Genomic DNA, 15,067 nt, shown 5'->3' on the forward strand with positions numbered 1-15,067 from the left:
TCACACATGTCAAGTGATAGGGAAACCTCAAGCAGTGATAACACCAGCGTCCTTGATACCCATTCCAGCATTTGAGGAACCTTTTACAAGGGTCCTAATTGATTGCATAGGACCGCTTCCTAAAATGAAAAGTGGGAATCAATATCTTTTGACGATAATGGATGTGTCTACTAGGTTTCCAGAGGCCATTCCAGTATGTAATATTAGAGCTAAAATGATTGTGGAGGAGTTACTTAAATTATTTACTAGATATGGACTACCCACAGAAATACAATCGGATCAAGGATCAAATTTTACCTCAAGGTTATTCAAAGAAGTTATGGATAGTTTAGGAATAAAACCAATTAAATCAACTGCGTAACATCCAGAATCGCAGGGAGCGTTAGAATGGTGGAATCAGCCATTAAAGACAATGTTGAGGGCTTATTGTCAAGATTATCCAAAGGATTGGGATAAAGGAATTTCATTCGTACTGTTTGCAATTAGGAATGCACCTAATGAGTCAACCAAATTCAGTCCTTTTGAACTAACTTTTAGAGGTAAGTAGACCACTTAAATTGATTAAGGAAAAATTGGTGTGTGAGAAATCGGAAATTACATTATTGGATTACGTGTCAAATTTTAGGGAACGATTAAATAGAGCAGGTGAATTGGCTAGACATTTAAAAGTTGCACAAAATGTGATGAAACGGGTAACGGACAAGAAATCCAAAGTCCGTAGTTTTGCCAGTGGAGATAATGTTTTAGTATTGTTACCAGTGGTAGGTGAGCCTTTAAAATCAAGATTTTGTGGACCTTATCAGATTGAAAGAAAGTTAAGTGAGGTGAATTATGTGGTAAAAACACCAGATAGAAGGAAGGCACTCCGAGTGTGTCATGTGAGTATGCTCGAAAGGTACTTTGAAATGGAAGGAGCGAAAAAGGTTTTAATAATCCCCAGCCACCTGACTCCCGTTCCAGAGGGCCGGTGAATCACGGAGGGTCAGAGGTTAGGGTGCCAGAGGTCAGAATGAGAGCGAAAAGAATGGCAGTTCAGGTCTTCCAATCACAAGACAACAGAGAAAAGGAAGAACTATGTACAAAAGGGCCAGCAGAAAGCTCAAAGCCAGAATATTGGATGCAAATATTGTGGAGGACACCACACAAAAGAAAAGGAAACATGTTCAGCATGAGGAAAGCAGCACTCTATCTGCAAGAAGCTAAATCACTTTGCACACAAATATTGTGCTGGAAAGATGTCAAGTAGGCCTATCAAGGTGGTTTCTGGAGAGATGTCCGATGACGATCCCGACTAATCACTCTGCACCTGAGAACCGGTTGGCACCATCAAGTTTCAAGGTGAAAAATTGGTTTGCGGCTGTTGGAATAATGACTGCAGCAGGAGAGCATCAAGTTAATATGAAGTGTCAGATACACACTGGTGCTGCCTGCTACATGCAACACAATGGATTTTGCAGACCTGGGTGGAGTTGCTTAAGATGGTAACCCAAAATGAAACCATCAAAGGTAAAGTTGAGACTACATGATAGAACAATGCTCACTCCAAAAGCATAAAACAAGCTGAGGCCCAAATCAATGAGAAGAAGGAAGCTTTATGTAATGTTCTTGTTGGATGGCCTGATTTATATTACAAGAACACTTGTAGCTAAAGTTATAAACGATTTATTAACATTCACTGTGGGTCAAATATATACAAAACAATAGATGAATAACAGTATGAACATGCCCTCTCTCCCAGCTCCCTGGCCAGTCTGAGGTCACCTGACTCGAACATTCACTTATATACTAATGAGACTCCTAGTGGTCAGTCGGTGAATTACATCCAAATCTACAAATTGAATCAATCAGATTTTCTTCTGATTCTTGACCTTGATGCTCAGAACTTGCAAATTCAATATTCTCCCATGATATTCCCATGCTCAGGAACTGCTGAACTTCTGACACTGCAACTGACGTTGATTCTAATGTAGATTTGTCATCCATCACGTTTTTGTGAAAGTCTTCTCCGGTTTTCAAGAGCGTGCAACAATTCCTTCTTAAACCAACCCTTCCTCTGTCTGCACAGAGAACATAGAACATACAGTGCAGAAGGAGGCCATTCGGCCCATCGAGTCTGCACCGACCCACTTAGGCCCTCGCTTCCACCCTATCCCCGTAACCCAATAACCCCTCCTAATACAATATGTTGACAGGCCAACAAGAGACGAGGCCACGTTGGATTTGGTTTTGGGTAATGAACCTGGCCAGGTGTTGGATTTGGAGGTAGGAGAGCACTTTGGGGACAGTGACCACAATTCGGTGACGTTTACGTTAGTGATGGAAAGGGATAAGCATACACCGCAGGGCAAGAGTTATAGCTGGGGGAAGGGCAATTATGATGCCATTAGACGTGACTTGGGGGGGATAGGTTGGAGAAGTAGGCTGCAAGTGTTGGGCACACTGGATAAGTGGGGCTTGTTCAAGGATCAGCTACTGCGTGTTCTTGATAAGTACGTACCGGTCAGGCAGGGAGAAAGGCGTAGAGCGAGGGAACCGTGGTTTACCAAAGAAGTGGAATCTCTTGTTAAGAGGAAGAAGGAGGCCTATGTGAAGATGAGGTGTGGAGTTTCAGTTGGGGCGATGGATAGTTACAAGGTAGCGAGGAAGGATCTAAAGAGAGAGCTAAGACGAGCAAGGAGGGGACATGAGAAGTATTTGGCAGGTAGGATCAAGGAAAACCCAAAAGCTTTCTATAGGTATGTCAGGAATAAGCAAATGACTAGGGTAAGAGTAGGACCAGTCAAGGACAGGGATGGGAAGTTGTGTGTGGAGTCTGATGAGATAGGCGAGATACTAAATGAATATTTTTCGTCAGTATTCACTCAGGAAAAAGATAATGTTGTGGAGGAGAATGCTGAGACCCAGGCTATTAGAATAGATGGCATTGAGGTACGTAGAGAAGAGGTGTTGGCAATTCTGGACAGGCTGAAAATAGATAAGTCCCCGGGGCCTGATGGGATTTATCCTAGGATTCTCTGGGAGGCCAGGGAAGAGATTGCTGGACCTTTGGCTTTGATTTTTATGTCATCATTGGCTACAGGAATAGTGCCAGAGGACTGGAGGATAGCAAATGTGGTCCCTTTGTTCAAAAAGGGGAGCGGAGACAACCCCGGCAACTATAGACCGGTGAGCCTCACGTCTGTAGTGGGTAAAGTCTTGGAGGGGATTATAAGAGACAAGATTTATAATCATCTAGATAGGAATAATATGATCAGGGATAGTCAGCATGGCTTTGTAAAGGGTAGGTCATGCCTCACAAACCTTATCGAGTTCTTTGAGAAGGTGACTGAACAGGTAGACGAGGGTAGAGCAGTTGATGTGGTGTATATGGATTTCAGTAAAGCGTTTGATAAGGTTCCCCACGGTAGGCTATTGCAGAAAATACGGAGGCTGGGGATTGAGGGTGATTTAGAGATGTGGATCAGAAATTGGTTAGCTGAAAGAAGACAGAGGGTGGTGGTTGATGGGAAATGTTCAGAATGGAGTTCAGTTACAAGTGGCATACCACAAGGATCTGTTCTGGGGCCGTTGCTGTTTGTCATTTTTATCAATGACCTAGAGGGTGGGTGAGTAAATTTGCAGACGACACGAAAGTCGGTGGTGTTGTCGACAGTGTGGAAGGATGTAGCAGGTTACAGAGGGACATAGATAAGCTGCAGAGCTGGGCTGAGAGGTGGCAAATGGAGTTTAATGTCGAGAAGTGTGAGGTGATTCACTTTGGAAGGAATAACAGGAATGCGGAATATTTGGCTAATGGTAAAGTTCTTGGAAGTGTGGATGAGCAGAGGGATCTAAGTGTCCATGTACATAGATCCCTGAAAGTTGCCACCCAGGTTGATAGGGTTGTGAAGAAGGCCTATGGAGTGTTGGCCTTTATGGGTAGAGGGATTGAGTTCCGGAGTCAGGAGGTCATGTTGCAGCTGTACAAAACTCTGGTACGGCCGCATTTGGAGTATTGCGTACAGTTCTGCATTATAGGAAGGACGTGGAGGCTTTGGAGCGGGTGCAGAGGAGATTTACCAGGATGTTGCCTGGTATGGAGGGAAAATCTTATGAGGAAAGGCTGATGGACTTGAGGTTGTTTTCGTTGGAGAGAAGAAGATTAAGAGGAGACTTAATAGAGGCATACAAAATGATCAGGGGGTTAGATAGGGTGGACAGTGAGAGCCTTCTCCCGCGGATGGAAATGGCTGGCACGAGGGGACATAGCTTTAAACTGAGGGGTAATAGATATAGGACAGAGGTCAGAGGTAGGTTCTTTACGCAAAGTGTGGTGAGGCTGTGGAATGCCCTACCTGCAACAGTAGTGAACTCGCCAACATTGAGGGCATTTAAAAGTTTATTGGATAAGCATATGGATGATAATGGCATAGTGTAGGTTAGATGGCTTTTGTTTTGGTGCAACATTGTGGGCCGAAGGGCCTGTACTGTGCTGTTTCGTTCTATGTTCTATGTTCTAACCTTTTTGGTCACGAAGGGCAATTTATCATGGCCAATCCACCTAACCTGCACGTCTTTGGACTGTGGGATGAAACTGGAGCACCTGGAGGAAACCCACGCAGACACGGGGGGAACGTGCAAACTCCTCACAGACAGTGACCCAGCGGGTAATCGAACCTGGGACCCTGTAAAGCCACAGTGCTATCCACTTGTGCTATGGTGCTGCCCATTGTAGGAACGAGGTGCTAAGCCTGAATCTTCTACTCTCACAATGTCATCACTACTCAGAGGTTGTAAAGTTCTAGGCACTCTATCATAGAACTGTTTTTGTTTTGCTTTAATGTTTTGCATTTCCTGCAGTACCACTAAATTCTCCTCCTTCTTTTCCAAGTGTGGAAATGTTGTACACAACTTTCTATTCATAAGTAACTCTACTAGCGCCCTATCATGTGACAATGATGATGCTCTGTAACTCAATAGTATGAGATGTGGATCAGATTGGCTGTCCATTGCCTTCTTCAGCAATTGCTTGACAACATGTACTCGTTTTTCAGCTTTACCATTGGCTGTGGGTACAATGGACTTGACGTTACATGATGGAAATCATATGTGCCACACTTTGCAGCTAAAACAAGGACCGTTGTCACAACGACTTGAGGAATTCTGTGCCTGGCAAAAATCGACTTGCTATGCCGTATTACACTGCTTGCCGTTACGCTTGAGAGTAGAGCCTTCAGAATAGTTTGAAAAATAGTCCATGATAATTAAATAATCTTTTCCTCGTAGGGGAAATAGATCCATAGCTACTTTCTGCCATAGTGTCTTAGGTAAATCAGATATTTGCATACGTTCTCTTGTTTGCTTACAATGATGTGTCTGGCATGTGTCACTACAGGTTTTAACTTTTAACCTTAAATCAGTGATAAAATTATCTATGGACTCTTCTGTCTTCTGCAAACGTGATCTAAACATAACATGTTCAGAAATGTCATTCTTTCCGGGGTGCAATGTTCATCAAATCTTCAAATTACTTTGTTAAAATTTTTACTATCTTCATCGTTTGCAAATTTAAATGTATTAAACACAGCATTGCTTTGGGCCTTGCCGCTGTTAGGGGCATCACTATGTTACGCAAACCTGATTGATCTCCTAAATTTCCTGCAGTAAGTAACAGCTTAAATTGTTGTTTAAACACACACCAGTTGCTGTCACATTACCATGAAATCTGAGACGCATTGGTGGCTTCAACGACTCCATATAGTTCATTTGTGCAGTTTGCAAAATCTTCAACTCTCTGTGGACCTCGTGGCAGGATTATTTTTTCTCAGTGTTTAATACCATCCCACCCTGGTACCATGTAATGTTCTTGTTGGATGGCCTGATTTATATTACAAGAACACTTGTAGCCAAAGTTAAAAATGATTTATTAACATTAACTATGGGTGAAATATATACAAAATAACAGATGAATAACAGCATGAACTTGAACAAGCAACCTCTCTCCCAGCTCCCTAGTCAGTCTGAGGTCACCTGACTCTAACATTCACTTATATAAAAATGAGACTCCTAATGGTCAGTCAGTGAATTACAACACACCCATGACATTACTACATGTACCAGACCTGTTGTCACTGCCAACCCAAGGCCCATACCCCCATAGTGTGGAAAGTATGTATCACAGAGGGAGTTGCATGCGGGGTTTGGCTGGGGAAGGCGGGGTGTGAGGATGTGGTATCGGTCAGAGGCGATCAGAGCGCCCCATGCACGATAGCCCTGGCGCACACATTGTGCAGCTTCCTGTGCCTGCCTGGGCCCCATGTCCTGCCCAGCCTCACCCTCCCCTGCATCCTGCTTGTCGAATGAGGCCTGGCATTCATCCTCCTCCTTCAGCGCGTTGCTCCTCTGCTGCGTAATGTTGTGGAGGATTCAGCAGGCTGCCACATTGTGGACCACCCTCAGTGCCATATTTGAGGGCCCCTCCAGAGCGGATCAGGCACCTGAAATACATCTTCAGGGTGCCGAAGCACGCTTGATCACGCTCCTGGTTGCTACATGGGCTTTGTTGTAGCGGGTCTCTACGTTGGTCTTTGGCCTCCGGATATGCGTCATCAACCACAACCACAGTGGATAACCCCTGTCACTCAGGAGCCAAACCCCAGCTGTGGGGGGAGCATCTCGAGCATGTCAGGAACCATCGAGTGTGCCACGATGAATGCGTCCTGCACACTGCCCGGGTACCAGGCATAGACAAAGAACAAAGAACAATACAGCACAGGAACAGGCCCTTCGGTCCTCCAAGCCCACGCCAATCTCGGTGTCCTATCTGGAACAACTGCCTGCATCCTTCTGTATCCCGTCTGTTCATGTGCCTATCCAGATAAGTCTAAACAGCCGCTAAAGTATCTGCCTCAACCACCTCACTTGGCAGTGCATTCCAGGCCACCACCATCCTCTGTGTAAAACACATCCTCCGCACACCTCCACTGAACCTTTTCCCCCTCACTTTGAACTTGTGCCCCCTTGTACTTGTCATTTCCGCCCTGATAAAAATCCTCCAACTGTTCACCCTATCTATACCCCTAATAATTTTATAAACTTCTATCAGGTCGCCCCTCAGCCTCCGTCTCTCTAGGGAGAACAATCCTAGTTTATTCAATCTCTCCCCATAGCTAATACCCTCCATAAATGGCAACCTGTACGATGTGCATCTGATAGTCATGTATCAGCTGCACGCTCATTGAGTGGAACCCCTTTCTGTTTGTGTAGAGTGACCTGTCACCTGCAGGTGCTCGTAGGGGGACATGTATCTTTCGATCAACCCCAGGAAACAGGTCATGGCGGCCATGGCAGCGAACCCCACTGCCCGGGCTACCTGGTGGACTCAGTCCACATTGAAATGGATTTATTGTGCCGACCGGGTTTACAGGGCCTCCGTAACGGCATGGATGCACCTGTGCACCGAGCTCTGTGGGATTGTAGACAGGTCCCCACTCGGTGCCTGGAAGGGCCCCAAGCTTTGAAGTTTAGGGCGAGCATCACCTTGATGGCCAGCAGGGGTGGGTGTCCTCCCCCATTCCCCCATGGTGTCAGGTGCACCATGATCCAGCAGGTATGTCACACTGTCTCCCTGCTCAGCCGGAGTCTTCAATGGCATGCCCGGTCCAGCAGGTCCTTGAACGACAGGCGGTGCTATTACACATGAAGCCTCCTTGGCACCGCCTCCTCCTCGGCCTGTTGGGCATCCGGCTCTCCATCCTGGGCGGCTGCCTCCTGTTCCTCTGGGGCAGGTTCGAGCATCTCCGGCTCGTAGAGCCACAGGACATCCCCAAGGGCGGCGGTGACTAGGAGGAACGCTACCATTGCTGGTTGAATTCCAATATCCAATATCCATTGTCTGCAGGGGGTGAAAGGCTGACATGTTAGCATGGTGCATACCCCAGTGCCCAACCAGGTCCAACGGGCTACAGTGCCACCAGTTGGCATGCGGGCTCTGCCCCTGCAGTCAGTGCCCTGCCCCCGTTCGGAGACCCCATAGGGGTTATTATGGGCATTGCCCTCAGGTGGGCTGTGTGATGCCCTGCCAGCAGGTGGCAGCCGGGGAAGGGGGGTGGAGGTGAGGGCTGAAGTGTGGAGGTGGTGGGATGGGGGCACCTATATGGCCGGTGTCACGCCGCAGAACCAGGAGCCAAGGTGGGTGGTCAATGGGGAGCGCAGCAAGATGGTTGTCTTGCCAGCCGCGGCAATGGCGATCCATGTCTGGACACCGTCCCAGTCCTGTGGGGGTCACCCCGGCCACTTGGCCTATTCCCCCATTAACCCCTTGGCAGTCTACAGTCGCGCCTCGCCGTGTCCTACATCCTCTCTCTCCCTCATCAGCCACGACACCGGTTTCATGATTTTTAAAAGCCCAAGTGAACCATGCCGTTGGGAACTCGACCCATTGGAGGGGTAGAATCATGGAGGCCCCGGAGAATGACATGCAAATGGTGTCTACTGTATGTATGTTCTGGAATTCATTGATGCCGCTGTTGAGACGACAGAGAATTGCAATTTGGCGTCAAATTGGCGCCTGCCACGATTTCTGCGTTAAAACCGATTCTCCGTCCAATCACTGTTCCTGATTCCGGTGTCTGCCACTGAAGCATCCCGCCCCTGATATTTCAAAAGCTTGTCAGCAAAAATGGTGCACTCTGACTACACCCAATGCAGATGAAATTGTATGCAGTATTGGCAACATTACTGAAGTCAATGACAACATTTCTACAGGAATAATGCTATTCCCCCATTCTTGCACATCTCTGCTCTCCAAATTATAAAAAGGAGAAAGCACAAAAAATATTCACAAGGATTATAACTGAACTGAAAGGCAATAACCATCATGAAAGATTGAACAGACTGAGACTCCTATTTTCTTATAGAAGAGAAGGCTGAGGAATGACTAGATAGAGATATTTAAGACAATGAAAATTTGATAGAGCGGATGTAACAAAGATATTACCACTTGTGGGGATCTTGTATGTTTGGTAGGTTTCACAAAGGGTTTCTGAGTCTTGTAGGGTTGAACATTAAGTGTTTATTGATAACACTTAATGATGAACATATATATATTTACAGGGTGTATCCGAACTGTAAGCCAACCCTATGCTTGCTTCTACAAATACTGTTAAACTATGGGGGGGATTAAAATGGTAAACATCGCTTTCACCAGGTTTGTCCCAGGCTCAACCATCTTCAGCTGCTTCATCAATGACCTTCCTTCCATCATAAGGATAGAAATGGGGATGTTTATTGATGATTGCACAGTGTTCAGCACTATTTGCGACTCCTCAAATACTGACGCAGTCCATGCCAAAATGCAACATGACCTGGTCAACATTTAGGTTGGGTTTGGGCTGATAAGTGGCAGGTAATTTTCACACCACACAAGTGCCAGGCAATGACCATCTGAAACAAGATAGAGTTTAACTATCTCCACTTGACATGCAATGGCATTACATCACTGCATTCCCAACCACTAACATCCTGGGGTTACCATTAACCATCAGACAGAGGGGCAGAATTAGGCCACTCGGCCAGTCTGCTCCGCCATTCAATCATGGCTGATAGTTTTCTCATCCCCGTTCTCCTGTCTTCTCCCCAGAACCCCTGATCCCCTTATTAATCTAGGACCTATCTATCTCTGTCTTAAAGACACTCAGTGAATTGGCCTCCACAGCCTTCTGCAGCAAAGAGTTCCACAGATTCACCACCCCTGGCTCAAGAAATTCCTCCTCATCTCTGTTTTAAAGGATCGTCCCTTTAGTCTGAGATGGTGCCCTCTAGTTCTAGTTTTTCCTACAAGTGGAAATATCCTCTCCACGTCCACTCTATCCAGGCCTCGCAGTATCCTGTAAGTTTCAATAAGATACCCCCTCATCCTTCGAAACTCCAACGAGTACAGACCCAAAGTTCTCAACTGTTCATCGTATGACAAGTTCTTCATTCCAGGGATCATTCTTGTGAACCTCCTCTGGACCCTTTCCAAGGCCAGCACATCTTTCCTTAGATATGGGGCCCAAAACTGTTCACAATACTCCAAATGGGGTCTGACTAGAGCCTTATATAGCCTCAGAAGTACATCCCTGGACTTGTATTCTAACCCTCTTGCCATGAATGCTAACATTGCATTTGCCTTCTTAACTGCCGACTGAACCTGTACATTAACCTTAAGAGAATCGTGAACAAGGACTCCCAAGTCCCTTTGTTCTTCTGAGTTCCTAAGCATTTCCCCATTTAGAAAATAGTCTATGCCTAAATTACTCCTTCCAAAGTGCATAACCTCACACTTTTCCACATTGTATTTTATTTGCCACTTGCCTACTCTCCTAGCTTGTCCAAATCCTTCTGCAGCCCCCTTGCTTCCTCAATACTACCTGTCCCTCTGCAGGTCTTTGTATCATCTGCAAACTTAGCAACAGTGCCTTCAGTACCTTCTTCCAGATCATTAATGTATATTGTGAAAAGTTGTGGTCCCAGCACAGACCCCTGAGGCACACCACTAGTCACCGGCTGCCATCCTGAAAAAGATCCCTTTATCCCCACTCTCTGCCTTCTGCCAGTCAGCCAATCCTCTATCCATGCCAGGACCTACGCTTAACACCATGGGCTCTTAACTTATTTAACAATCTCCTATGCGGCACCTTGTCAAAGGCCTTCTGGAAATCTAAATAAATCACATCCACTGGTTCTCCTTTGTCTAACTTCCTTGTTACCTACTCAAAGAACTCTAACAGATTTGTCAGACATGACCTCCCTTTGACAAATCCGTGCTGACTCAGTCCTATTTTAACAGAAATTGAACTGGACCAGCCAGCAAAATAAATACTGTGGCTAGAACAGTAAGTCAGAGGCTGAGAGTTCTGAGGTGAGTAATTCACCTCTTGACTCTCCAAAGCCAGTCTACCATTATCACAAAGCACAAGTCAGGAGTGTGATGGAATACTCTGCACTTGCTTTAACTGAGTGCAGCATAAACAATACTCGAGAAGCTCAACACCATCCAGGACAAAGCAACTCACTTGAGTGTACAAACATACAAACATATATACAGAATAGAAACAGAAGTAGGCCATTTGGACCCTCGTGGATGCTCTGCCATTCAATTATATCACGGCTGATCTGTTTGTGCTTTGAATTCCACATTCCCATTTACCCGATAACCTTTGATTCCCTTGCCTGACAAGAATCTATTTACCTTCATCTTAAAAATATTCAATGACACCCCCACCTCCACCACATTTTATGGCAGAGAATTCCAAAGTTCTAATCCTCTGAGAGGAAAGAAAATTCTCCTCATCTCTGTCCTAAAAGGGAATTTCCTAATTCTAAAACCGTACCCCCTAGTCCTGGACTCACCCACCGTTGCTTCACAGCGCCAAAGTCCCAGGTTTGATTGCTGCCTTGGGTCATTGTCTGTGTGGAGCCTGCATGTCCTCCCCGTGTCTGCATGAGTTTCCTCCGGGTGCTCCGGTTTCCGCTCAGTCCAAAGAAGTGCCAATTAGGTGGATTGGCCATTCCAAATTGCCCTTAATGTCCAAAATGGTTAGGTGGGTTATGGGGATAGGGTAGATGTGTGGGCTTAAGTAGGATGCTCTTTCCAAGGACCGATGCAGACTCGATGGGCCGAATGGCCTCATTCCGCACTGTACATTCTATGCAAGAGGAAACATCCTTTCCACATCCACCAAAACTGTTCAGGATCTTATATACTTCAATAAAATCACCCCTCACTCTTCTAAACCCCAGTGGAAACAAGCCCAGTCTGTCCAGCCTTTCCTCATAAGACAACCTGCTCATTCCTCGTATCAATCTAGTAAACCATCTCTGAACTGCCTCTGTAAATGTATGTGCATTCTTCCTTAAATAAGGAGACTAGCACTGCACACAGTATTCAAGATGTGGTACGACTAATGCCATGTCTAACTGAAGCATAGCAACCTTACTTTTACAAAAGCAAAATACAGTTGGCCTGGTGGCATAGTGGTTAGCACTGCTGCCTCATAGCGCTGAGGATCCAGGTTCGATCCAAGCCCCGGATCACTGTCCGTGTCGAGTTTGCACATTCTCCCCCTGTCTGCATTGGTCCCACCCCCACAATCCAAAGATGTGCAGGCTAACTAGATATGCGCACAAAATAAATAAAAACATGGGCCAATAACTTTTGTTGCAGAGGGTTGGGAAGAGGTTCATATGGAGCATAGGTTTTGGCATTTGACCAGTTGGACTGATTGGTTTGTTTCTGTACTGTACATGCGATGTAACATGATATAATTTAATTTATTTTTCTATCACTGCTTTAGACATCTCTACATTCTATTAACATTCACCCACCGTTGCTTCACAGCGCCAAAGTCCCAGGTTTGATTGCTGCCTTGGGTCATTGTTCCTGTGCTGTAATTTCTTTGTTCTTTAAGATTGTAGTTTAGTCGGGCAGCATGGTCGGCACGGGCTTGGAGGGCCGAAGGGCCTGTTCCTGTGCTGTACATTTCTTTGTTCTTTGTTCTTTGTATTACATTCTATTACAAAGAGAGAGAAAGAAATCACAAAATACCACATTTATGAACCTTCGTCCTCAGTAGACTCAATGTTTTCTCAGGAAACCATGAACTAAAAAGAAAAAAGAATTGCCTTTTTATTGTGCCTCTCATGCACTATAATATATTCGAACATGCTTTACAGCCAATGAAGCTATATTATAATCATTGTTTTAAAATTATATTAGTATAATTTAAATGGAAATGACTGCAGAATGCTGCAAAGGAGATGAAACTGGATGTGCTTCCACATGAAATACCATGCAAGTAATTAGGAAGACAAATGGAATGCTGAAGTTTATTGCAAAGGGCGATGGAGTATAAATTAGGGAGGTCACTGGGCATTGGTGAGACCGCACCTGGAGCACTGTGTGCAGTTTTGGTCTCCTAATCTAAGAATGGAGAAGGTTCATTAAGCTGATTCCTGGGATGAAGGTGTTTTCTGTGAAGGAAAGATTAAACAGGTTGGGCTTTAGCAAGCTGGAATTTAAAAGAATGAGAGGTGATCTCATTGCAACATATAAGATTCTGAGGGGGCTTGAAGGGTAGAGGCTGAGAGGATATTTCCTCTCCTGGGGGAATGTAGAATCAGGGGGCATGGTTTAAAAACATTGGGTCTCCCATTTAAGATGGGCTTGAGGAGGAATTTCTTCCCTCAGTTAGCTGTTGCTAGTCTTTATCCTCTGGCACACAGAGCACTGGAGGCTAGGTTATTGAATATATTCAAGCCTGAGTTAGGTAGATTGGCAAGGGGGTCAATGGGTTATGGGGGGCAGGCAGCAAAGTGGAGTTAAGGCCATAATCAGATCAGCCATGATTTTATTGAAAGGTGGATCAGGATTGATGGGTCTGCTCCTATTTTTTATGATCTTAAGCACATTTGAACTGCAGCCACTGCTGTCAAGTCAAACCACGGAAAAAGCAAAGAAATGGCCAAATAATCTGTCTTTGTTATTTTGTCTGAGGGGTAAATATTGGTCAAGGCACTGGAGAGGACTACCCTGTCGTGGGGCAGCACGGTAGCATTGTGGATAGCACAATTGCTTCACAGCTCCAGGGTCCCAGGTTCGATTCTGGCTTGTGTTACTGTCTGTGCGGAGTCTGCACATCCTCCCCGTGTGTGCGTGGGTTTCCTCCGGGTGCTCCGGTTTCCTCCCACAGTCCAAAGATGTGCAGGTTAGGTGGTTTGGCCATGATAAATTGCCCTTAGTGTCCAAAATTACCCTTCGTGTTGGGTGGGGTTGCTGGGTTGTGGGGATAGGGTGGAGGTGTTGACCTTGGGTGGGGTGCTCTTTTCAGGAGCCGGTGCAGACTCGATGGGCCGAATGGCCTCCTTCTGCACTGTTGATTCTATGATTCTTCAAAATATTGTCATGGTCTAATTTGCATTCATCCGAGAGAACAGATGGAGCCTCGATGCCTCATCCAAACGACAGCCACTGTGGCAGTGCGGCATCTCTCAAGGCTTTACTTGAATCATGTACATTTCAAAATGATCCCACCAGACATCATTCTAAACATTCTGCTCATTCTACCCTGTGATATCTGCATTGTACGAGGGGTCCAAGGCCTCACACCATATATTTTTAGAATATATTTAGATATCCTCATGGCTATTTCTAAACTTTTAAAAACTGGACAATGGCCTTTTAAAACAGCTGAATCTATGTTTTCCTGTGACCTTCGACCAAAAGGAGCTACTCAGCAGTTTCAAAGAAACTTGCATCTTGTTATCTCTGAAGATACATGAATGATTCCCTGTGGGCTGTAGAGACCAAATTCGAAGGGAACTATACAAAGGCAATCTACATTTTATAATCCAGGCTGGCCAACTAATGTCTATGGCCTGCTAGGAAAAATGACCCCATAACTGCCTTTCAATTTCATTCAGTTCTTAATGGTAGGGGCATTAAACCCCCTCAGGAACCCTTGTCAAAGACTATGTGGAGAAGTGTGAGTAATGAAGCCCTAGCCCAGATTGAATTCCTGGGCCCATCTAAGCTGTTTCTACTGGAACTTCTGTACCGTCACCTACAAGACTAATTAAACTCTGCATGCCTATCTCATTGCTTGAAGTCAGCAGCACTGGAAAAGTGAATTAGACTGCATCAATTTTCAAACCTGCCAACCTCCATGTAGGAATATTTCATTGGACTTTGATTCTGGAACCTGAACCCACGTGAAATAATATTAATTTTCTCTGTGGTCTCTTTATTGTAAATCTTTGGTCACTTTATTGTAAATCTTTCTTTTCTCTGTCCCTCCTTTCCTCTATGTGTGGAAGGAAGGCAACGTTGCTACCCTCCTCCTGCATTTGAGTGTGTGTAAGTAAACTAACCCTTTGAGTTCATCCTATCTCAAGTTTGCTGTGGGGCTATTAATAGAAATTGGATTGCACAAAAACTGAGGGTTTGTGAGATACACTACTACTTATAAGGGTGAAGCGAATCAAAACCACTTTCTGTTCAGATGGGCGGTGAGAAGAGAAATTAGTGTTAAATTAACCCCATCCTGTC

Source organism: Scyliorhinus torazame, chromosome 4 (genome assembly GCF_047496885.1).
Source record: "Scyliorhinus torazame isolate Kashiwa2021f chromosome 4, sScyTor2.1, whole genome shotgun sequence".
NCBI lineage: Eukaryota > Metazoa > Chordata > Chondrichthyes > Carcharhiniformes > Scyliorhinidae > Scyliorhinus > Scyliorhinus torazame.